The sequence below is a fragment of the Arvicola amphibius genome, chromosome X, assembly GCF_903992535.2.
Source record: "Arvicola amphibius chromosome X, mArvAmp1.2, whole genome shotgun sequence".
Lineage (NCBI taxonomy): Eukaryota > Metazoa > Chordata > Mammalia > Rodentia > Cricetidae > Arvicola > Arvicola amphibius.
Genome location: NC_052065.1, coordinates 4079162 through 4105447, shown reverse-complemented (window position 1 = coordinate 4105447; position 26286 = coordinate 4079162). Strand labels below are relative to the sequence as shown.

The 26286-nt window shown below is 37.8% G+C and overlaps 1 long non-coding RNA gene across 1 annotated transcript in view; it reads right to left on the bottom strand.

The window, feature by feature from the left end:
- Nucleotides 1-5516: 5516 nt before the first annotated feature.
- LOC119805137 overlaps nucleotides 5517-26286 on the bottom strand; it is a 54323-nt gene continuing 33553 nt past the window's right edge. The window contains exon 3 of the long non-coding RNA XR_005283873.1: nucleotides 5517-5844. This is a non-coding gene — a long non-coding RNA (uncharacterized LOC119805137). The remainder of the gene's footprint in view (nucleotides 5845-26286) is intronic.

Below are 26286 nucleotides of genomic sequence, written 5' to 3'. Positions count from 1 at the left end.
TGGCATAATCTCCCAAATAATTCACTTTTATGCAAATCTGTGTCCTTAGGTCTGCTATAAGGGGAGGGGGTAGAATTCATACAGGATAATAAGTAATATAGAAATGATATCATTGGAGTCCAAGAAAATGTACGCTGGAATGAGACTTGGTATCACAGTAAGTGAGATCTCATAAGTATTCACTATGAATTTTTATTACGCAAAGCTTGTTGGTTTTCTCTGTGAGCTTCTTCTAGTTCCTCAAAATTATGGTAATTCCTCATCACCTCATCTGTAGATCTTGACTCGGATTTGGAAATCCAACTTCTTCATCAATTTGAATTACTCATAAGGTTGATTCATCCATGGCCTATCATGACCCTCCCACTTCTCTCTCCTTCATGAATTTTTCAGTCTCTGTTAATCATAGAAGTCTAATTTTATTTTCTGCTCTAATGGGGAGAGTGAAAATTTTACTCTATTCAGTTTTTGAGCAGACAGTAAGTTAGTGATACATAGTTAGATATCATCTAATGCAAGGTAAGACGTATGACACTAAGAGGGGGAACTATTAATAATTAAACTATGGCAGGGCTAGTAATATGGCCCAGGGCAGTGCACTTGTCTAAAAGATGCAAAGCCCTGGGTTGAGTCTGAAGCTCAAAGTAAAATAAACTTGGAAAATATGAGTTACTGCTATTCTGGAAAATTTATGCTGGCTTCACTGATATTGGATTCATTAGGACTCTAATAACACATGGCCTCTAAGCATTTGCATGGGTAGGAATAGTAGCTATCACATGATTTGTCCATAGAGGAGTCTGGTGGTTTGCTAAGGAAATGAAATGAAAATATGGCCCTTGTTAAGTTATAAAACACTCCCATTGTAGGACTTCAAAAATACTTTTAATTATCAGTAATCATGGTAAGCCCCTAAAATTCAACATGCCAGAGATCCAATCTTTAACCTCCTATAATCAAATGGCCTCTTACTATACTCCTTATTCTAGTGAATGACATAGTATACATTCAGAAATCCTCAGAAACAGATATTATCCTAGACATCTAGTTTCTGACGTAAATTTGTCCTTACTGTCATACTCTATAAATTTGATCTTCTAATATACCCTCATTTGTTTTCCTTCTCTGTCTAACCTGGGACCAACATAGACCAGACTGTAGTCATCTCTTGCCTGGATTATGGTACAATTATGGATTATGGAGTATAGTGAGAGGCCATTTGATTCTAGGAGATTAAAGATTGGATCTCTGGCATGTTGAATTTTAGGGGCTTACCATGATTACTGATAATTAAAAGTATTTTTGAAGTCCTACAATGGGAGTGTTTTATAACTTAACAAGGGCCATATTTTCATTTCATTTCCTTAGCAAAAATTTTCTAAGTCCTCTCTCTATTTCTTGAACTCTTTTCATCCATTCTTCATAGGTAGAACATATTTACATTTTCTAAAGCTAAATATGACTTTCTTATTTATAAATAAATATTTATAATAAGTAGTAAAAATATTGTAACTAGTAAAAATATTTCAGACTATATTATCCTCTGTATAAAAAAATAAACTACTTTGCATGGCCTGCAATGCCCTATGTGTTTGGTCATGTCCTAACTCCTTCTCTAATCCCATGACATCTCAGATACTCTTCTTAGTAATTTAGTTACCATGTTCTACCATGGCATGACTTTTGGATGTGCTGTTAAATTTGTTTGAAACACACTTTCTGTCTAAAACAACTGTTTTGGTTACTACCCGATTATCTTTCAGGTAGTTGTTCAAGAGTTGGTACTGTCCAGAAACTAAACAATTCTTATTCTAGACCACCCCCTCCTCCTCCTCCTCCTCTTGCTGCTCCTCCACTTCTTCTTCTGGAACTAGTTTCATGTAACACTCTTTTATAATTTTTTTCCTTTTGTTGAAAGTGGATTCTTTTCTCATACAATATATCCTGATTATAATTTTCCCTTCCTCTGCTCTTCAGAGTTCCTCCCCCATCCCCCCCCCTCTCCAACTCCACTCCTTTTATGTTGCTCATTAGAAAAGAACCAAACCTGACAAAATAAAATATAATAAGCTAAAGAAAAAATATATCACATCGAAGATGGACATGGCAACCCAACAAAAGGAAGAGTCCTAAGAGCAGGAACAAGACTCAGAGATCAACTCATTCTCACAGTCATGAGTCCCATAACAAATAATAAACTATCAGTTACAATATATACACATAGGACCTGGTGTAGACCCTTGTAGGCTCTGTACTTGCTGCATCAGTTTCTGTAAGCTCATATGAACTTTGCTTCATTGATTCAGAGGGCCTTGTTCTCCTGGTGTCCTCCATCCCCTCTGGCTCTTATTATCTTTCCACCTCCTCTTCCAAGGGATTCTCTAAGATCTGATGAGAAGGATTTGATGTAGACATCCCATTTAGACTCTTTCCACATTATGTATGGCTGTGGATCTCTGCATCTCTGTTCCCATCTGCTGCAGGAGGAAACCTCTCTAATGATGACTGGATAAGACACAGACCTATGTGTATAGCAGAATATCATTAGCAGTCACTTTATAGATACCTTTTTTGTAGTGTTTGATTTTTACCTAGGTTTCTGGGCAATCTGTCTCTAGTTCTTGGTTACTCAAGCAGTTACATTTTGTAAGCAGAGGCTGCTCATTCATTTCCGGCCGTGAACACATGATGAATAATCACACAGAAACTATATTAATTGAAACACTGCTTGACTTATTAACTTGAACTTCTTATTAACCCTTACATCTTAAATTTAACCCATTCCTATTATTTTATATTTTACCACCAGGCTTGTGGTTTACTGGTAAGATTCCAGGGTGTCTCTCTTCTTTGGCAGCTACATGGCGTCTCCTAGACTCCACCTACTCTCTCTCTCTCTCTCTCTCTCTCTCTCTCTCTCTCTCTCTATATATATATATATATATATATATATATATGTTTGTATTTCCTGACTGGCTTATTCTGCTAAGCCATTGGCTGAAACAGCCTTATGTATTAGTCAATAAAAGTAACACATATACAGAAGGACATCCACATCAGTTCCAGGTATGAGTTGTTTCTCATGGAGTGAGCCTAAATCAAATGAGATATTGGTTGGTTACTCCCACAAGTTATGAGCCACCATTGCCCTGGCATATTTTGAAAAGCAGAACAGACTGTAGGTCAAAGGTTTTGTGGCTAGATTGGTGTCTATGTTTCTCTTTCATGACGTCACTTTTTATAACAGCTGAGTAATATTCTCCACTGTATAAATTTACCACACATTCTTTATCTAGTCTTCTGTTAAGGGACATCTAGGCCATTTCCAGTTTCTAGCCATTATGAATAACGTTTAAATGAACAAGGTTGAACAAGTGTCCTTTAGGTGTATGCCCAAGAGTGGTATAGCTGGACCTTGAGGTAGACTGATTCTCAAGTTGCTAAAGAACTGCCATATTGATTTCCATAGTGGCTGCACAAGTTTTCACTCTTTCCAGCAATAGAGGAGTGTTCCCCTTGCTTCATATCTTTGCCAGCATGAGCTGTCACTTGTGGTTTTTGATCTTAGCCATTCTGACAGGTGTAAGATGGAATCTCAAAATAGTTTTTATTCACATTTCCCTGACAGCTAAAGATGTTAAACATTTCTTAAGTATTTCTAAGCAATTTGAATTTCCTCTATTGAGAACTCTGTTTTGATCTACTGTCCTCCATTTTTCAATTGGATTGTTTGGTGTTTTAATATCTAGTTCTTGAATTCTTTGTATATGTTGGATATTAGTCAGCTATTTGATGTGGAACTGGTAAAAATCTTTTCCTATTCTATAAGCTGCTGTTTTGTCCTATTAATGGTGTTTTTGGCCTTGCAGAAGCTTTTCAGTTTCATAAGGTCCCATTTATTAATTGTTGATCTTAGTGCCTCTGCTATTGGTATTCTGTTCAGGAAGATGTTTCCTGTATTAATGAGTTCAAGGCTATTCCCCACCTTTTTTTCTATGAGGGTCAGTGTAACTGAATTTATGTTGAGGTTTTTGACCCACTGGTACTTGAGTTATGTGCAGAGTGATAAGCATGGATCTATTTGCATTCTTCTACATGCAGACATCCAGTTTGACCAGCATCATTTATTAAAGATGCTTTTTTCCAGTGAGTTTTTTCTGGCTTCTTTATTTAAAAAAAAAAAAAAGCAGGTGTCCATAAGTGTGTGAATTTATGTCTGGGTCTTAAATTCAATTCCATTGATTAAGGTGTCTGATTTTGTGCCAATATTATATAGTTTTTATTACTATAGCTCTGTAGTACATCTTGAAATCAGTGATGCTGATATTTCCAATAGTTCTTTTATTGTTCAGTACTGTTTTAGCTATCCTGGATTTTTTGTTTTAGGATTACTTACATATACTGTGATATCATCTACAAATAACAATACTTTGACTTTTTCTTGTCCAAATTCATATCCCCCTGATTCCCTTCAGTTGTCTTATTGTGTTATTCAAGTACTATATTGAATAGATATGAAGAGAGTAGACAATCTTGTTTTGTTCCTGATTTTAGTGAAATTGCTTTGTGTTTCTCTCCATTTAATTTGATATTGGCTATAGATTATAGTAAATTGCCTTTATTATGTTTAGGTATGTTCCTTACATCCCTAATCACTTCAAGTTTTTATCATGAAGAGGTGTTTGGTCTTGTTAAAAGACTTTTCTGCATCTAATGTGATGATCATGTGTTTTTTCTTTTAGTTTATTTATTTAGTCAATTACATTTGCTGATTTTCACATACTGAAACCATTCCTGCATCTCTGGAATGAAGCCTACTTGATATGGAGAAAAATCTTTTGATGTGCTCCTGGATTCGGTTTGTAAGTATTTTATTGAATAATTTTGCAGCTATGTTCATGAAGGAAATTGCTCTGTAATTCTAGTTCTTTGTTGAGTATTTGTATGGTTTGGGTATCAGGATGACTGGCCTCATACAATAAATCTGGCAGTGTTCCTTCTGTTTCTATTTTGTGGAATATTTTGAGGAGTATTGCTGCTAACTGTTCTTTAAAAGTCTGGTAGAATTCTGTGCTAAAAATCTTGAGCCAGATTCTTTTATTTGTACTTTTTAACAATAGTGTTTTCCTTTATCAGCTGAAATCATTCTTCTGTATGTCTGTTATAATACTTGAATGCCCCAGTAATTCTAATCTCCATGGGAATGAGGTCATGGCAAATTTTTATTTTCCAAAGATAATGGCAACAATACCTTTTATCTTACATAATTTAGTATACTGTAACCTTGTGACTTTCCCCATCACGAGGTAGATGCTGATTTCTGACTGCTTTGGCTAGTAGAACATATCAAAAGTGACATTCTGTGATTTCCAAGACTGTAATAAAATCAGAACTGCTGCCTCTGTATTCACTAGTGCATTTGCACACTTTTACTTTGAACATTGAACTTTAATGTTATAAAAAATTAAGCTAACCCAAGGTTTCTGAGCTGTGATGAAGTTCAAGAATAGGGGATAGCAGATTTGTTCTTCATGTTATTCCAGCCAGGCACCTCCTCATGTTAGCATGTTTTTCAAAAAAGAAAAAAGAAAATCTGCCTTGTCTTCATTTCTGGCTGTTCCAATTAAATGCTGAATGATAATGTGTATAAAAGAAGTTAAGGCAAAGAAAAACTCCCAAACCCAATAGGGGTAATTCAGCAGTGGTTCACTGTGTAATAGCTCAATCTGAGGAAAGTAAAGGTCAGGCTGAACTGGAACAGGTCGTTGTGAAGTTTGGAGGAAACCAATCTGCCAGGAAACGAAGATCTTGGTGAAGGTCATCAGTAAAGCAATAAGCTCTCACCTGAAAGCAATGTATGAAATACCTTTGTTATGTGGTTTAATTGTGTGGCAATCACATATAGAGAAATGACTGTGAGAGTCTAGTCATCTTCTATACACAAAATTAAGGGAAATTCTAAAACTTAAAGTCTACCTTCTACTTTTCAATGCAGTTTGCTTTATTCTTTCTAAATTATAATTCTATTTAAAAAATGAAACAGTCAATATTTATTACTGAACTGTGTTGTAGCTGAGTTTCCTATATGCTACCCCCCCCAATAATCACATGGAAACGGCTACAGAAAATGACAGTGGGGTTTGAAAAATCATTCAAGAAACAAGAGGCTGCCACATATTCTTCTCTTTTCATCTTTGGCTCCAGATTTCTTTTCATTTTTCTCTAGACATGTTTCTTGTCAATTACTTTCCAACACAAGAAGCTATCTAGCTGGAGATAGTGGTAGAGGCTTGGGTGTTAAAGGAGGGAGGAAAGTTCCCATTCTTTTTCTAGTTTGTTCATTTCCTTTGGCAGCAGCTAATTTTTTTCCTTCTGTGGTTCTGGGTCCTATCAGCAATTTTCTCACTCCCTAGTCCCTTATGTCCCAATCACGGATGGCCATCAATAACCTGTTTACAGTCTCTGCTGGATTTCTATGACTCCTGACCTCTAGCAGGCAGTACCACTTCCATCCTCTACTAACACTGCCATTCCTCAGCAGAAATCTCTTGAGTTAGCTCCCCCTCCCTTGTTTGCTTCCTTGCATGTTGATCAATTCTGTGGGAAAACTCCCGAAATTGAATTCGTCTTATTTGAAATGTCCAATATTGTTTGTATTTTCTTTTTCATGAGACTCTCTGATACAGGTCTTAACATAAGAGCAGCCCCATAAAATGAACCCTCAAAAAGAAACCCCAAGATTAAACATAATACTCTGCCCTAGGAATAAAAACTGAGGGAGCTGTGATCCTGGTTATCATGACACAGCCAGAAATTTAAGTAAAATCTTTTGCTACTTGAAATGATAAAGTTCAGACATATGCTTGATGCCATAGACTAGATGTGAGTATATTTGTGTGTTATATATTTTAAATGAGCTTTTAGTTTATACTACATTAAGGCAACTCATAAATGCTTGGTCTTTTATTTTCTTCTTAAACTAAAGAGAATTTTTTCAGGTGAAAATGGTAGTATTAGAAGGACTTTATTTTTAGAACACTTAAGGCCTATTCTTTAATTCTATTTTAACATGAGAAAATCCTGGCCCCTGTATCTCAGACATGAGCTGTAAGAGGTATATAAGAATAGGGCAAAATGTACTAACATAGCATGAACATCTTTATTTGAAATGCCATGCTTTGTCATCTTATTACATTAAAGAAGTTTCTTTAACCTACATGCCTTTTAAGTGTAGGAATGCAGAGTGAATGGCTTTTCAGCTGAGTCAGTGAAATAACTAGTTTTGAGAACTATATTGATGGCCAAGTGTGGTGGCTCATGCCCATAATCCAAGAGGTTCTCTGAAATAAAGCAAACAGGAAAATGTGATCCTATATGATAATATAGTTACAAAATCTTCCCTAAAGAACAATATCCAGTGGATAGGTTTTTTTTTTCAAATTAAAGGGTTAAATGTTTAGACATACCCAAATCAGGTTTCTCGAGCATATGATAAAATGGTATCCTTTATATCAGGAATAGGGCATCTCTACCCATCATTGGGCCTCACTTATCAATTCTGAGTCATGACAAATTATTTCACTTTTATTGCAAAATGACTCATAAACAACCTAGATCCCAGGAGATTGTTTTTGCAAGCTACTTTAAGTTCATTTAGCTATCTTCCTTATTTTAAAAAATCAATATCTATATGGACCTTGAGAAAAATCCCTTCCCAAACAGGTAATGTTGGCAAATAGCCCATGAAATTAGAGCATTTGTAATGTATTACATGACAGAATTTCTTTTTAGTATGGCTCCGATTTTTGTTCAACTGTAACTGCCTCTAGTTTCCTTAATCTTCTCTTTGAAAATCAGACTACAGGTATGCTGGGGTATAGGAATCAATGAAAATGTCCTGTAGACTATTCTTAGATTAGTCCCTAATGTAATTTAATAGAGGATGAGGGTACAGTGTAGAATTATATTTTATGTGCTGTAATATTAAATATTTATGTATGTGCGGGAGTCTTTCATACCTCAGATAAGAGCTGCAATAGGAAGTTCCTATCAATCTATTGCCTTCAAGGTTAATGAGAAGGAGAAAAGAAAGGGAAGCCTGTTTCTCTGTTTGCTGAAGGTGAAGTGATATTTAAAGTTTGAACATTCATTATCAGATTTACAAATATGAGCAAAGCTAACAAGGCTCGGTGTGGGGTTTGAATGAGAATGAGAGTGTCCTCTAAAGGCTAATACAGGAAGAATTAGGAGGTGTGGTCTTTTTGGAGAAGTGTCACTGCAGATAGGTTTTGAAGTTTCAAAAGCCAATGCTATGCCCAGTCTGTCTTTGTCTCTCTCTCTCTCTTTCTCTTTTCTCTGTATTTCTCCTGCCTGCAGATCTGTAAGTTCTCAGCTACTACCCCAACACCACACCTGCCTGCCTGCTGTCATGCCTCCCATAGTGATGGTCATGGACTCACCCTCTGAAACTGTAAGGAAGCCCCCACACAAATGTTTTCTTTTATAAATTGCCTTGGTAATGGTGTCTTATCACAGCAATAGAACAGTAACCAAGACACTCAATGTATCTTGAGACACTGACAACTGCCCTAAATGACAATTTGATGTCTAAAAACAATCTTGAGGGTTTTATCATAAAAATAATCTTACAAATATGATAGACCCTCAAATATTTAGCAGGTCACTAATAAGACACCAGTTAAATGAAATATGGTAACTTATTTCTAATTTAGATCCTCCAAATCTATGTTGTATAAAATTGTGGTCACTCAACACATACAGCTAGTAAACAGTGAAATGTGGCTTTACCTCCTATTTCCTCTGTCCCTACATGGCCATACATACCCGATTTTGAAGATACAATATGAAGAAAATGTAAAATATTCTATTGATGATTTTATTTGGTCCTATATTGAATGACATTTTATACACAAGGTTAAATTAAATATACTATTGAAATTAATTAATTCCTCTTTTTTTACTTTTCACTTGTGCATGTGTGCATGCAGGTGCCTATGTGCACACACTTGAGGGGGCCAGAGGATGATAGAAAATCTCTCTCTCTCTCTCTCTCTCTCTCTCTCTCTCTCTCTCTCTATCACTCTCCACCTTATGTTTTGAGACAGATTTTCTTACTGAACTTGGAGCTTGCCGATTTGCCTAGACTGGCTAGTCAGTCAGCCTTGGGGTTCTCCTGTTTCCACCTTCCAATACTGGGATTACAGACACGGACTGCTGGGCCCTGTTTTTGACATGGGTGCTAGGGAGCTCAGGTCTTCATACTTGCACAACAAACACAACTTGCACATAATACCCATGGAGCCATCACTGCAGCCCTTCTTCTATCTTTTGCTGTGACCGATAGAAGATTTAAAATTATATACACGGCTCATGTTCTTGCCTTGTCTTTTATTTCTAGCCATAGCACTGCTTGAGAGCTGAAGCTTGGGGAAAATCTGTATGCCATTGATTTATTGAAAGAAGACTTTCTAGAAAAACAACTGATAAAAGACTGGGGAGAGGAGGATAGGAACCGGAGGCAGGGGAATGATTCAAATGATGGCTCAGTCTCAGCCTGGTCACATGAGACCTTTTTATTTCAGAGTTTGTCCCATGTTGAGGCTAATGTAGCTGGGTTTTCAGCGCATTCTCTTTGTGAATCACTCTTTGGCGACAGGGATATCGAAGAGCACACACAACACTGGGCATTCTAGCTCTCCCTTACATTGGTGAAGTAATTCCAGTAGCCTGATAGATGGATACGCCACCAAAGAGTACAAGTTCAAACCATTGGAAGTAAAACATAAGGAAGTTATAGGGATCTAAGGGAATGATACAGTCTATTCGCAGTATAGTTATGCTTTATGTGAGAAAGCACTATATGATGGTTTTGTAGATTTGGGTTTATGAACAAAGAAAATTCTCATAACTTGCAATAGTTGAAACAACAATTTTATTAGATGTCACAGACAGTGTGATTCTAGTTCATCCAAAATTGAACACGTATTTGTATCTGCTCTGCTTATAAGGTTGTTAAGAAAATCTCATCCTAGAGCACTTAGGTTTTCTAAATTTTGCATTATGTGTATGTGTGTGCATCTGTGAATCGATATGTGCATGTTAATGCAGTGCCTATGGAGGCTAAAGAAATCAGATCCCCTGGAGCTGAAGTTACAGGTAATTGTGAGCTGCCTCACTCTGCTCCTCGGAGAGCCATAAGCTCCCTTCCATGCTCAGCCATCTCTCCAGCCCTAGTGTTGTTTTTGGAGGAATCTCCATGTAGATCTTACTTTCCTAGTCACTGGATAAACTTATATTCCCACCAACAGTGCATGAAGCCTGGCCAGCATTTGTTGTCTTCTTTATAATAATAGCCTTTCTGACAGGCAAGATGGAACCTCAGTGTATTTTGAATTGCATGTCACTGACTGCCAAAGGTGTTGAACCCTTTTTTCATATATAGATATAGATAGATAGATAGATAGATAGATAGATAGATAGATAGATAGATAGATAGATAGGTATAGGTATAGATAGATATAGATATAGATATAGATATAGATATAGATATATAGATATATAGATATATAGATAGATATAGATTGACCACCTGCTTTTTAACCTTTGACAGCTGTATGTTTTTCCACTATTATTTAGATTATTTGCTCTTTTAGTGTTTAAATTTTTTATATTGTTGTATAGTCTAGACATTAATCCCATGTCAAATGAAGAGCTGGTAAAATTTTCTTCTATTCTGCCTCATTTTACTGATTATTTCCTCTGTAGCACAGAAGAAGCTTTGTAATTTCATGCAATTCCATCTACCAGTTCTAGCTATGATCTTATAAAAACAGTAATAAAATTTAAATCTATATTGTGAAGGCTGGAGAACAATGACTACTCTTCCAAAGAACCAGAGTTCATTTTCTAGCACCCACATGATACCTCACAACAGTCTATAACTCCATTCCCAGGGGAATATGATGCCACCCTTCCCTGTTTCTCCAAGAACTGCCTGCATGTGGTACAGAAACCAACATGCAGACAAAACATACACATAAAATAATGAAGTATTTAAAATTAGAAAATAAATCTAGATTGTAACATTTTACTGTTGTTTTGTTCTTTGTATTTTAAATTGGGTGACATGTCTCTACAGGTATTTGAATGATCATATTTGTTCTTTGATTGTGTTGAGACATAAGGACTTCCAGACCCGTTAGAAACCATTGACAGAGCAATAAATAATTTTACTGTCTTAAAGATAAAATAAATATACAGTCATATGTATGTCAACAGTGAGAAATCAAAAGTGAAAAGCATCAAAAAGAAAAGTTGTTCATATAGACCTAGAAGTGATTTTGTTTTTTAAGAGATAGTGGTCATGAACTACAGTAAAGTAGCTAGAGCAAAAGGTCTTTGCTAGAAATTCTAAAAGTCATTCCTGATTTCGTGACATCTGTGACATCTTGCATTAAGTGTGATAAAAATAAAAAATCAAATGTCAGGGCATTTTTGCTATTGTTTATGATTTTGTTTTTATCCAGATAGCTAAGTTCCCTAAATATGGAGTAGGCAGAGAATTTTAATACATTGCAATTTGCTGATCGCATTGCCTCACTTAGTCTCACAAATACTTCTTGCATAAAATCCTTTCCTTAAATAGTTCAAACAATCAGTGTTAAAAATAGCACAGGTTGAGGATGAAAGTTGTCTCTATATGCTGACTTGCTCTTGAAAACTTTGTTAAACTTTATGCAGCTATACAATAATTATTATCCCAATATTTTTATGTCATTTCCACTCAATTTTATAAGAATGCATATTTCAAAGCTGTTTTTCTAATGTAGATTCTAGATCTTAAGCAGATCCTTTGTTCTAAATAATAGTGATTTGTTCCTTTGTTTACAAACAGAATTCAATAGAGCTGATTAGTCATGTAGGAAGTAATTTAGAATATATATTGTTTTTCCACAGCAGAAATAAAAGAAATGTTGAGTTACATTTGTGATCTTTGTTTCTGTATTATGATCTTAAAGGGACTAATTTTGAATTATGTAACTCTTAGAGCAGAACAATGATTATATACCTATTTAACAAGATCAGTACAAGCATAAAATATCTTGGGGTAACTCTAACCAAGGAAGTGAAAGACCTATTTGACAAGAACTTTAAGTCTTTGAAGAAAGAAATTGAAGAGGATACCAGAAAATGGAAGGATCTCCCTTGCTCTTGGATTGGGAGGATCAACATAGTAAAAATGGCAATACTACCAAAGGCAATCTATAGATTTAATGCAATCCCCTTAAAGATCCCATCAAAATTCTTCACAGATCTTGAGAGGACAATAATCAACTTTATATGGAAGAACAAGAAACCCAGGATAGCCAAAACAATCTTATACAATAAAGGAACTTCTGGAGGCATTACCATCCCTGACTTCAAACTCTATTACAGAGCTACAGTATTGAAAACAGCTTGGTATTGGCATAAAAATAGAGAAGTCGACCAATGGAATCGAATAGAAGACCTAGATCTTAACCCACAAACCTATGAACACCTGATTTTTGATAAAGGAGCTAAAAGCACACAATGGAAGAAAGAAAGCATCTTCAACAAATGGTGCTGGCATAACTGGATGTCAACCTGTAGAAGAATGAAAGTAGATCCGTGTCTATCACCATGCACAAAACTCAAGTCCAAATGGATTAAAGACCTCAATATCAATCTGAACACACTGAACCTGTTAGAGGAGAAAGTGGGAAGTACTCTACAACATTTGGGCACAGGAGACTACTTCCTACATATAGCCCCAGCAGCACAGACATTAAGGGCAACATTGAATAAATGGGACCTCCTGAAGCTGAGCAGCTTCTGTAAAGCAAAGGACACTGTCACTAAGACAAAAAGGCAGCCTACTGACTGGGAAAAGATCTTCACCAACCCCACAACAGACAAAGGTCTGATCTCCAAAATATATAAGGAACTCAAGAGACTAGACTTTAAAATGCTAATGAACCCAATTAAAAAATGGGGCACTGAACTCAACAGAGAATTCTCAACAGAAGAAGTTCGAATGGCCAAAAGACACTTAAGGGCATGCTCAACCTCCTTAGCAATCAGGGAAATGCAAATCAAAACAACGTTAAGATACCATCTTACATCTGTCAGAATGGCTAAAATCAAAAACACCAATGATAGCCTTTGCTGGAGAGGATGTGGAGTAAGGGGTACACTCATCCATTGCTGGTGGGAATGCAAACTTGTGCAACCGCTTTGGAAAGCAGTGTGGAGGTTTCTCAGGAAATTTGGGATCCACCTACCCCAGGACCCAGCAATCCCACTCTTGGGAATTTACCCAAGAGATGCCCAATGATATTACAAAAGCATCTGTTCAACTATGTTTATAGCAGCATTATTTGTAATAGCCAGAACCTGGAAACAACCTAGATGCCCTTCAGTGGAAGAATGGTTGAAGAAAGTGTGGAATATATACATGCTAGAATACTACTCAGCGGTAAGAAACAATGACATCTTGAATTTTGCATGCAAATGGAGGGAAATAGAAAACACCATCCTGAGTGAGGTAACGCAGGCCCAAAAAGATGAACATGGGATGTACTCACTCATAATTGGGTTCTAGCCATAAATAAAGGACATCGAGCCTATAATTCGTAAAAATCCTAGAGAAGCTATATAAGAAGGTGAACCCAAAGAAAAACATATAGTTATCCTCCTGGATACTGGAAGTAGACAAGATTGCAGGACAAAAAATGGGAACATAGGGGTGGGGTGGGATGGGGGGAGGGGGGATGGGGAGAGAAAAGTGTGAAGTGCAGGATGGGAAGAGCTTGGGGGAATAGGATGGTTGGGATATAGGAAGGGTGGATATGGGAACAAGGAATTATATATCTTACTTAAGGGAGCCATTCTAGGGTTGGCAGAGGCTTGACTCTAGAGGGGTTCCCAGGTGTCCAGGAAGACGCCCCCAGCTAGGTCCTTGGGCAGCTGAGGAGAGGGTGCCAGAAATGTCCAGATCCTATTGCCATACTCATGAATATCTTGCATATCACCATAGAACCTTCACCTGGCACTGGATGGAGAAAATGACAGAGCCCCACATAGGAGCACCTGACTGAGCTCCCAAGGTCCCGATGAGGAGCAAAAGGAGGGAGATCATGAGCAAGGAAGTCAGGACTGTGAGGAATGCGTTTACCCATTGAGACGGTGGGACAGATCTAACGGGAGACCACCAAGTCCAGTTGGAATGGAACTGATGGAACAGGGGACCAAACCGGGCTCTCTGAATGTGGCTGACGGTGGAGGAGGACTGAGAAACCAAGGACAACGGCAATGAATGTGAACTCTACAGCATGGACGGGCTCACTGTGAGCCTTAACCTTCACCTGGCGATGGATGGAGATAGAGACAGAGCCCCACATTGGAGCACCGGACTGAGCTCCCAAAGTTCTGATGAGGAGCGGAAGGAGAGAGATCATGAGAAAGAAAGTCAGAACCATGAGGGATGCGTTCACCCACTGAGACGGCTGGACAGAACTAATGGGAGACCACCAAGTCCACTTGGAATGGGACTGATGGAACATGCAACCAAATCAGACTCTCTGAGGGTGGCTGATGGTGGAGGCTGACCGAGGAGCCAAGGACAATGGCGATGGGCTTGGTCTCTACGACATGGACGGGCTCTGTGTGAGCCTTGTCAGTTTGGTTGCTCACCTTCCTGGACCTGGGGGGAGTTGGGAAGACCTTGGTCTCAACATAGTGTAGAGAACCCTGATGGCTGTTTGGCCTCAAGAGGGAGGGAGTGGGGGTGTGGGTGGAGGGGGAGGGGAGGGAAGGGGGAGGAGGAGGGGAGGAGATGGCAATTTTTAATAAAAAATAAATAAACTGGAAAAAAAGGAAAAAAAAAACAAGATCAGTACAGCATGAGTGCTAAATGACACTTGGAAATATGTGTGCTAACATTTATTGGGTGACTCTTTTTAGCATTGCTCATTTTGAAGTTGAAAAGAACCTACACAAGAGACAATGAGCTCTGTAACAGATGTGATTGGTGTTCAGAATACTGGCCTTTAGCACATATTTTCTGTGAGTGTCAAGGCCTAGCCAGTGACAAACAAGAGCGGGAAAATGACCTAGCTTCTTTGCTCTATGGGGGTGGAATAGAGAGTAGACAGCACAGAGGATTATTCTACATTGGCTCCTGAGTGGATGTGAACACCACAGTTCTCTAACGACAACTTGTTTGATTAAGAACCCTGCATCCTTAATGTCTGTGCAGCTGGGGTTATGCGCAGGAAACGGTTCCCTGTGCCCATTTGTTGTAGAGTACTTCCCATTTTCTCCTCTATTAAGCTCAATGTGTTCAGACAGATGGGGAAGGTGACTGAGCCCCACATTGGAGCACTGGACTGAGCTCCCAAGGTCCTGATGAGGAGCAGAAGGAGCGAGAACATGAGGGAGAAAGTCAGGAACGTGAGGGGTGCGTTCACTCATGGAGACGGTGGGACAGAACTAAAGGGAGATCACCAACTCCAGTTGGAATGGGACTGATGGATCATGCGACCAAACCCGTCTCTCTGAATGTGGCCAACAGTGGGGGCTGACTGAGAAGCAAAGGACAATGGTGCTGGGCTCTGATTCTTCTGCATGGACGGGCTCTGTGGGAGCCTTCTCAGCTTGGTCGATCACCTTCCTGGACCTGGGGGGAGTTGGGAGGACCTTGGACTTAGCATAGAGTGGGGAACCCTGATGGCTCCGTGGCCAAAAGAGGGAGGGAGGGGAGGTATGGGTGGAGGGAAGGGGAGGGAAGGGGGAGAAGGAGGGGCGGGAAGGGGGAGGAGGAGCAGAGGGAGGGGGGAGGAGGAGGGAAGGAGATGGAAATTTTTAAATATAAAAAAAAATAAACCATGAGAAAGAAAAAACAAATAAAAAAATAAAAATAAAATAAAATAAAATAAAATACAAAATCAAAAAAAAAGAACCCTGCATCCACTTCTTTCCCTTCTCTGCTTCAATTCTCACTCTCCTGTTATGGCTTCCGGATTTTCTCTCACACTATATGACCTTGAACAATTGACACAGTCTTTTCCTGGTAGGATTGCAAACTGAGACCACCTCCCAAAGGAAAATCAATAAAGAAATAAATCTAGTAATGAATTCAGATGGGTCACTCTACAGCTTCGCAAATGCTTATGTGATAAAGTTTTCCCAGGACATCCATTTCCCGTGAGCTCTGCTGTCTCTTATCCAAAAATAAAAAGATAAAGAATAAAAATATTATAGATTTTCTTCCCTTCTTCCCAAAGTTCTCGGTACTTGAAAGCTCTCCAGTTTAGGAGTACATAATCTCGAGTTTTAAAAATTTAAGCACGTACTTTAAAAAGTGAGTAATTTTGAACTAAAGTTCTCAAAACCTTTGCCAAACAACAGCTTGATGACTCAGTTTTGACAAATAAAAAGATACTCTGCAGTCCAAGTGTGTACATTCACAATAAACAATTGAATAGCTCAGGAAGGAGGAGGTGTTTTTTTTTTTTTTTTTTAAAAAAAAAAAAACGAACCGGCCCACTGAAATGAGTGTGTTAACAGTCATTAGAAACCTTTGGCATTTCATTTGGACTTACATATGTTTGCCAGTGGGACTGCATTAATATTTGAACATCACATTAGACAAATGTGGGTGCAACACTCTGAGGAAAAAAGTACTGAGACACAGTCTTTGGCTGTGTCTCAGTAGCTCAGGAATGCCGAAGAGTCTAGATACGTCTGTGTCCTTCCTCAGCTACAGCACACAAATGAAACTCATTGCTGTCAAAACCAGAGATCTATGCAGAGCCCAAATTAATCCCTTCAATTCCTTCCTTTGAATTTGAATGGCCCACCCATATCCCCCCATCATTGTTTTTGTAACATTCACCACTGGAAATATAGGGTATTATTCAGATGTCAGCCTCAGTATACTTTAATTCATACCAGAAAATAACAGGTGTTATGAACATGAGAATTCTCTCATGATAGCAAAAAAAATCCATCAGTGACCCAAGTATCTATCACGAAGTAAATCATGGTCAATACATGCAATGAACTGGTACACACGATGAAATGGTATGTCATAAATAAATGCCAAAAACACTGCTTTTAAGGGAAAGAATTCAGATGTAAAAGGTTGTATATTGCCTGTTCTATTTAAACAAAATTCTAGAAAAGGAGGATCTAATCAATAATAGAAACACATCAGTGGTTGCCTCGTGTCAGGGGAGGATTAATTGTAAAGAGGCATGAGAGAAAATGCCGATATGTTCATTGTGATTTTGGTTACATAAGCTAACATATGTCCACTTTCATTGAACTTGGTATTGGAGTTGGCACATTTGATTGTATGAATATCAATTCCCAATAAAGTGCATTTAAAACAAAACTTTTCTGAATGTTCAATCACAGTTTTATTTAACAATCAATTACTGCTTTGAAGTAAGTAGGACATAAAAACAGAAAGAATTAAAAAGTTATATTTTGTCAGGATTTAGACAGAATTGAGTGCCTGCTTACCTATGAGGGACCTAGAGAAGGCCTGAAAATTAAGAGGTAATTGATACTAGGAAGGATGAATTTGGAATACAAGATAGAAGCAAGATGGGTATGAGGGAATGAGCAGAAAGGAGGTGAGGAAAGCAAGCATACACCAAACCCATCACAGAAGTTTGCCATATAACACACTGTACTCTGTTATCACTGTATGGCTATACCCAAGGACATCACTCTACCTTGTATGGATAAGTGAAGAGGGGCAAAGGTACCAAAATATGTCTCAGTAGATCAGGAATGCCGAAGAGTCTAGATATGCCTGTGTCCTTCCTCGGTTACGGCACACAAATGAAACTCATTGCTGTCAAAAACAACAACAACAACAAAAAAATACAGAGATCTACGCAGAGCCCACATTGATCCCTTCAGTTCTTTGAATTTTAGTGGTATGTTTAGGTCCAATTTTTTTCTTTTGCTGGGTGTGGTGGAGCTAAGCTATACCAGTATTTGCCAAATATCAATGGACATTGGAATCACCCACAGAACTAATAAATAAGCAGGTACCTTGGCCTCACTGTAGGAATCTTGATTTAGGAAATATGGAACTGAAATCCTGCATTTCCAACCATCTTATCACATGGATCATACTGATGTCAAGAAGCCATGCTTTGAGTAGACCCTATTTAAATTTCTAGCAGGATTCAAAAACAAAGACCAATGTCCAGACTTAGTTATTTCTGAAGTTAGTTTTGTTTTCATAGCTAGACCGTGAAGGTTCATGAGTTTTGTAGTAAAGAGCTTCAAAGTCTTAATTCAAGTGATTTTTTTAATTTGTCCCTTGTTCCAAATTTGGACTGTCTTGAAAGAAAACCCCTAATGGTTTGTTCATGAGAAAATGTAAATGAGTGTGTGAAAATATATCTTGCTTTCATATCATTTCAATCTTAGAAATTTCCCAGTGTCATCTGTCAGTGTGGTTAGCCCCCTCTCATCTTGTATGTAGTCAGAATATGAGCTGACTGAGCCTTTTCAGATATAAGTTAATGGTTTAGCAGTCCCAAGAATATGCAATTAATGAGTTTACCATACTGACATTTTTAATGTTAACATTACCAACAACAGATGGGAAATGTCTGCATTTGGTGTCTGTTTCCAATTAAGAGCTTTAATTTATGATAAATGAATACATTTCAATCACGTCTGCCATACATTCAGTGTCTGCTTGGTTGATCAACAAGAACTTCTGGGAATGTTTTGGTACATAATGAGAGACTGAGTCAGTCCACAGCAACAAGGTTTACTGTTTTAATAATTTCTTAAGCATTAGCAGTAAGTAAAAAAGGAACTCAGTAAAAGGTAACAACTGCTTTATTTCTCTGTGTGTATGTAAAAATTTGGGAAAATAATGAGCAAAAGTATCTAAAGATATTGCCACGTTTACACAAGCTTCATGAGCATATAGATGCTTTCTTCTTGTCTCCAAATCATGCATAGAATCATTTAGATGGCATTATTGCACATCGACTCCTAGTTTTTCACTTTTGCCAGCCTAAGCTCTATTTTCCTCGTTTTCATGTAGTCTTCTTCAGCTAAACTAATGCTCTATAACAAGTCACCTCAAAATTTAGTGACTTAAAGCAAGAAGATTAATTTTGTTTAACAATCTGCAGTTTTGGCAGGACTTGTGAGGGACAGCTGGACTCTTCCTCTCAGTACTAACTGGGGCATTTCAATGACTGGAGGCTGGAGTCATCTGATGCCTTGCTCACTCAAATGGCTCCTGATCCATGCTGCTTGCTGGCTGAGACTCCAGTTTAGGCTGTTAGTAGAAACATCATATGTGACTTTTTCCTGTGGCCTGGACTTCCCCAAACTGTGATGACTGAATTTCCAAGTATAGTTGTCTCCTAAAAGTAAGTGAGTGGGATCTGTATAGCATATTATAATCTATCTTCAGAAGTCACATAGCATAACTTCTCCCACTTAAAAAATTGGTTGTGTAATAGTCTATCGAGTGAATATAATAAGTTTAACATTTAACCTATGGTTCCATTTTGCCTGTTTGTATTGTTAGACTATCATCAATGGTTTTATCTTATAAAACCTACAGAAATTGCTATATATTGTATTCCACCAGCTTGTTTCCAAACGAGAATTTGTGTTAATGCATATGGCATCTTATAAAGGTCCTTTGATTTTTAAAGGTCTGATATAAATAGACCTTAATGAGGAAAAAAAGCTTTGCAATAAATAGGGCTGCCTGAACAAGTGATATAGAGATGAGGAAGCAGATAGATTGAAGTAGATGTTCCTAGTTTAACAATAGGCAAGAGAACGGACTATATTCCAACCTATTAAATTAATGCTATGCGTCATAGCATTTTCAAATTTAAGACAGTCAAAGCCAGTGTTCTAAGCTTGTTTGGCATTGGCATATATAAGGACTGAAAATGCAGTATGGTCTCCTGGGAAGGAGTGGGAAGTACAAATGCTTGGTCACAAATAGAGTTTCACCTAGCATACATGCGACCTCTGAGGATATATTTTCCAGGGTCCTAGACAGATTATTTTTAGAATCCAAATACATAAATAGTTTGGTTAGAATTATATAACAAAGGGCTGGGAAGATAGACCAATTGGTAAAACACTACCAACACAAGCATGAAGACTTTCATTAAATCTGCAGACCCCCCCCCCCAAAAAAAAACAGCTTCATGTCAAGGACCTGGAGACAGATGCATACCTGTGGCTTACTGGCCACCTAAACCAGCTTCATCAGCCAGCTCCAGGCCAATGAGACCTCATCTCAAAAAAGAAAGTGGGCAGCTTCTGAAGAACATCAATAGAAACTGATGTCTAGAAGTTACCATTTGTTGTCTAAACAAGACACAATAAGATTTTTTGTAGTATCTTGGCAAATCTATTTCAAGGTAAGTGTAAAGCCATCTTTTCCTGTTCTTTGCGGTAAAATGTGCCATTCCTGGATAATTTCATACATCTGATAAGAAAAAGTTAGCGAACATTATTTTCTCAGAATCATTTGTATTAAAATAATATTGACCTATTACCTATAGCTTTGTAAGACCTTTTATCGAATGGCGGTTATGATATTTACTGAGGATCCTGCCCCTTCATAGTGCTGTCACTGCAAACTGACTTCCAGCGGTTCCACCAATGATGTCCATACTCGCAACTCCTGCCAAAGTATGTGGTTAAATATGAATGATAACTCATTTTCTGATATAATAAACACCTCTGTCAGATATTAATAGATGCAGAACAATTCATATTCCAAACATGTCTTTTCTTGCATCTTTATTCTGTAATTGCTACAAAGGATGCTCCAGCAGAAGGAGAGCAGAAAGAATATCTGATTCTTGATCTGCCCCAGAACAGACTGCTGATTCCAGTAAGTTCCGGCTACCAGGCAGCCTTTTAGAAAGTTTATAAGGTTGGGAATAATAAAGTTAGTAAAGTGCTTGCCATGAAGGCAGGAACACACACACACACACACAGAGAGAGAGAGAGAGAGAGAGAAGAGATGAGAAGGAGAGATGAGAGAGACGAGCGGGAGGCTGAGCTAGAGGGAGGAGAGAGAGAGAGAGGAGAGAGAGGAAGAGGAGATGAGAGAGGAGATGAGAGAGAGAGAGAAGAGAGATTCAAAGCACTGGGCATGGAAGCCTACAGCAGGGACTCAATGTCCAGGCTTAATGATAGTACTAAAACATATCACAGTTGAAAAAATGTTCAAGAATTCCCACAGAAGTAGACTCCAAAAAAACATTCAGATTAGAAGAGTCATTAGCAATCAATCAGTGAGGTAGGTTCAAAACTGTTCCAACCTCTAATATCTGTGGATTTTCATGACAGCTGATCTATAATCATCTCTCCTGATATAGTAGTAGCATTTGAAATAATTTACCAATATTTCTACCTAAAACATTTCCTTTACATTGATTTCGGATCACTAAACTCACCTAGTTTAGCTCTTAAATTCTGACTGGTCTTCCTCTGACTCCCATATCCACTGCTTTTCAAGGCTTCTAGCCCTGTAATCCCCCAAACTCAGACTTTACTGTTTGCTCTCACCTCTCTCAAGTTTTCTAGTGTCACAGACTTAAATACCATTTCAAGGCTTTTGACTTTCGTGTTCATGTTTCTATTCAAGATGTCTTGCCTGAACTTCAGAAGCACGTACCCTGCTTCCTTAGCTGTCATCTCCAGGTGAATGGCTAAGAATACATCTTCTACCTAGTGGTCCCAAACTGAGATTCTGGCATTCAATCCTTTCTAAATTCCATCTATTTACAGTATTCCCCAGTTTATTTGAGGACTGCACCATTTCTCCGGGTGCCGAGCAGGGATACTTTGACACCACAGTTTACTTCTCGTTTTCTGGCCTCCTGTGACAGGACACAGAGAAGTTAATGGTGTACATCTTTACCAACTGTGTACGCAGTGATGTTACAATGTAGGTTGATGTTAGCTATGATAGGAGCGTGGGCATCATGGAAATCGATGAACTTTACACATTATATATTAGAATACCTACACTCTGTATTGCCAGTCTGATTGGTAAATATTTCCAAGACACTAATGCATAAATATCCCACCTAATTCCTCAACAAAGCCTGCTGGATCTGACTTCTTCCAAATATATTCACATACATCAACTAGTGCTATCTCCCATAGATATCATTCTGTATGGAGTCAAACAAACTTCCGTGCATATTTAACATATAATATCCCAAATGGTTTCTCCACTTATGCTCTTTCCCCAACAGTGTATGCTCCACATGATAATGTGGGTGATTTTGCTAAAATGAAAGACAAATCATCACTATTGTAGTCAAACACTTCTTATACACACGGCTAGGAACATATAGGAAAAATGGGTTTATGAAGCTCATATTTAGGGAAACTGGAATTCCAAACAGATTAAAGGCATGAACCACCACTGCCTGGCTCATATTGAGATCTTTTCTGACATTTTCCTAAAGCTGTAATCCAACACACACACACACACACACACACACACACACACACACGCACGCACGCACGCATGCACGCACGCACGCACGCACACATGCCTAAACACAAACACAATGTACCTGTAGAACTCAGAGACAAACTCAAAGATAATGTATGGAAAAAATATGTCAAAATGAGTATATATTGGCAAAAGAGGAAGTCAAAGGGGAACTGTTTGGAATTCCCATCATTTTCTGACAATGGGCTCCATTAACAAGTGTACTTCCCTGTGTGATGTTTTGTGTATTGTATTTCAAATATAATTCAATTTGCTAAAATGTGCATTGCATGAGTAACAGTAATCGTAGTAATGGTAAAGAATGAAACATGCCATTCTAATCCTATACTCTAATTTCATGTATGGTAGAAACAGAATAACCTAGGTGAAGTAGCATGCCTATGGTTTCACAATTAAACCTCATACCTCCCAAGACTAATATCTAATATAGCCTAAGCAGAGAGGAAGGAGGGGGAGAGCATCATAGCTGTAGTTGGGATAGCACTAAGTACTCTGCCAATGGTTATCCCAGTGGGATGAAGAATTTGATATGAAATTAAACTTCTTGAGAGATATGTTAATACACTCCCAAATTATATATATTAATGGCATGATTAGGAGCACGGGCAATAGACCTATTGCTCAATGCTAATTAGATGAAATATCTGACTCCTCTAATTAAGAAGACAGAACAGTAACCGAATATGTAAGTAAACAAAATTTCACAAGGATTTTAAAATTTAAAAGTTTTAGCCGGGTGGTGGTGGCACACATCTTTAATCTTAGTACTCAGGATGCAGAGGCCAGAGCATCTCTGTGAGTTCTAGGCCAGACTGGTCTACAAGAGCTAGTTCCAGGACAGCTAGGCTGTTACCCAGAGAAACTCCGTCTCGAAACAAAAACAAAATTTAAAATGAAGCATATTACTATGTTGTATGACTGGAAAGAAATGGTTATATGAATAAGGATCAACATGCCACATCTTTAGTGATCAGATAATTTAGACAAAATGAGAAAGTCAATGGATCCTCTAAGCTTTGTACAATCTCTTTCATTTTACAGTGAATTATAGCACTAGTCAATTATTGATGATACTCTCTAATTTGCCTAAAAACCTAAAAATTAGTTGTTGTTTTATGGCACATCTTACCTATCAATCAGATATTACACAAGATGAATTCTGAAAAAGATATCTTTGTGCCTGTGATGCAGAGGCAGGTGGATCTCTGTAAGTTCAAGGTCAGCCTAGTCTGCATAGTGAGTTCCAGGACAGCCAGGAATACAAAATAAGACCCTGTCTCAAAAAACAAAAACAAAGACAAAAACAAAAAAGATAGGTTTTATAAAAATATTTAAAAGTTACTAATGGCTGGTTTGGTTTGTATCCTAATCATTTCTCTTAATTCTTTTTTTTAAGTTTTAAAAGATGATTGAACTTACAGTTATGAAAGTACGTGAGGTTTTTTTTTTCAATCTAATAATCCAAACTTTCCCACTCTTCACATTTTTATTATTGCTTTCAAGAAACCTCCTAAGGGAAAAAATTGCTTGTTTAACTCTTTCACATTAACTTCAGTTTATCTTTAATTTCCAGGAAAACTACTACCATTGTCTCTCTGTATGGCAGAATTGGGAATGATATTATTTTTTCCATTTCTCAAAATTTCTTAATACTGATCAATATTTCAATCAGTATTTGTTATTTTGAATAACTTAAATTAACATAAAAATCCAATTCATGGAACAGTGTGGTGGTACTGCAGGTAAAGGTGCTTTCTGCTAAGCAGAAATCCCTGGGACTCACACAATAGTGTAGGCTGAGAATGCTCATTCATTTTGTTTCCCAGATGCCCAGACCAGAATAAACACACAGAAACTATATTAATTACAACACTGTTCAGCCTATTAGCTCAAGCTTCTAATTAAGTAACTCTTACATCTTAAATTAACCTATTTCTATTAATCTGTGTATCACCATGAGTCTGTGGCTTACAGGGTAATGTTCCAGCATGTCCTTCTCCTTAGGCAGCTACATAGCATGTCCTTGACTCCGCCTACTTTCTCTCTATATCTCTATTTGGATTTTCTGCCTGGCTTTGCTCTTCTAAGCCATTAGCCAAAACAGCTTTATTCATTAACCAACGGTAATAAAACATTCACAGCATACAGAGGGGACTCCCACATCACGATGGAAGTGATTGAAGCAGAGAATCAACTCTGCAAGTTGACCTCAGTCCCTGAAGGTACTGCATGTGTATACACACACCCCACATACACACGATGTGGGATTTGCCTCTGTATGTTATAAATATGTTTTATGACCATTGATTAATAAAGAAACTGCTTTGGCCTCAGGAAGGGTCGAACATATGTAGACAGGAAAACTAAACTGAATGCAGGGAGAAAGAAGGCAGAGTCAGGGAGACACCATGCAGCTGCTAAAGGAGAAAGATCTCAAAATCTTTCTGGTAAGCCACAGCCTTGTGGTGATACACAGATAAATAGAAATGGTTTGATTTAGGATATAAGAACTAGCTAGAAATATGCCTAAGTCATTGGCCAAACAGTGGTGTAATTAATATAGTTTTGTGTGATTATTCACGTCTGGATAGCCAGAAAATGAAGAACACTCTCCGTTTACAAATGGCACCCAAACATTTGGCAAGAATATCCACATAAAGTCTGAGAAAACTTAAAAATAAAGGGCCTCTAGACCCACAAAAATAGAGACAATTGTACCTTCTTCATAGTTGCAGTTTTTTCAGATAGGCTCTACTTGCTGGTGGTGAGCAGGGCCATGAGTCCTTTAAGAGTAAGTTTTCTAACTCAGCTTTAGCAGCAAAAATTGTTTGGCTCCTTTATGAGACAGCTTCCTGGTTTGTATTGGTGGCACAAATGGCTCTAGCTATTTCGGGAGGTTCTACTCCAAAATATTTATGGGGTTTGTGAGCAGCATACAGCAAGTTGCTTAATGGTGACAACATAGACCTTCTGGGTCCCTGGAGCTGGGGCAGTAAACATGGCTAACAGAGCTGGTGGTAAACCATACCTCTACCATGTTGAAAGGCTGAGAGAGGCAGAGTCAGCATCCAGTGCTACAGCAACCATACTGCTTACCATTTTTTAAAAATGCTCCTTGTCAGAAAAGGATTTCAGATACACAATAGGACAAATTCAGACATCAAAGATCTTTAAAGGAATTAGTGTGTTTAAAAAATATATATATATATATATATATATATATATATATATATATATATATAGGTTTGAGAGAGAAAGAGGGAAAAGAATATAGGCATTTATAAAAAGAATTAAATAGTTGTAAAAAACAAAGTCTTCAGAGAGACAGTAAAATTAATATAAAACAAATAAGTCACATAAAAATGGAAAATACACAGTCTGGATTATGCATAATATTGAGTTCCCTTTGAATTTTTTAACTGAGGAGAGACACTTGATTCTGGGGCTGCAAAGCTAAACCAACATAAAGTATCTTGACTTCAAATTTTGGATCTAGGATATGTTACGTTGAAAAAGAGGTTCTGCTTTTCCACAGAAGATGAGAACTTATGGATTCCTTCCAGGCTAATGTGGTTTGATAGAACAGGACTCCTTGAAAAGTCTCCTTGAACCCTAAAAGTACGTCACCCAACAAACAGCAGGAAGCCGTTTGAAGAAAAACTATGCCCAAATTCCCCAAAATGATTATTTAT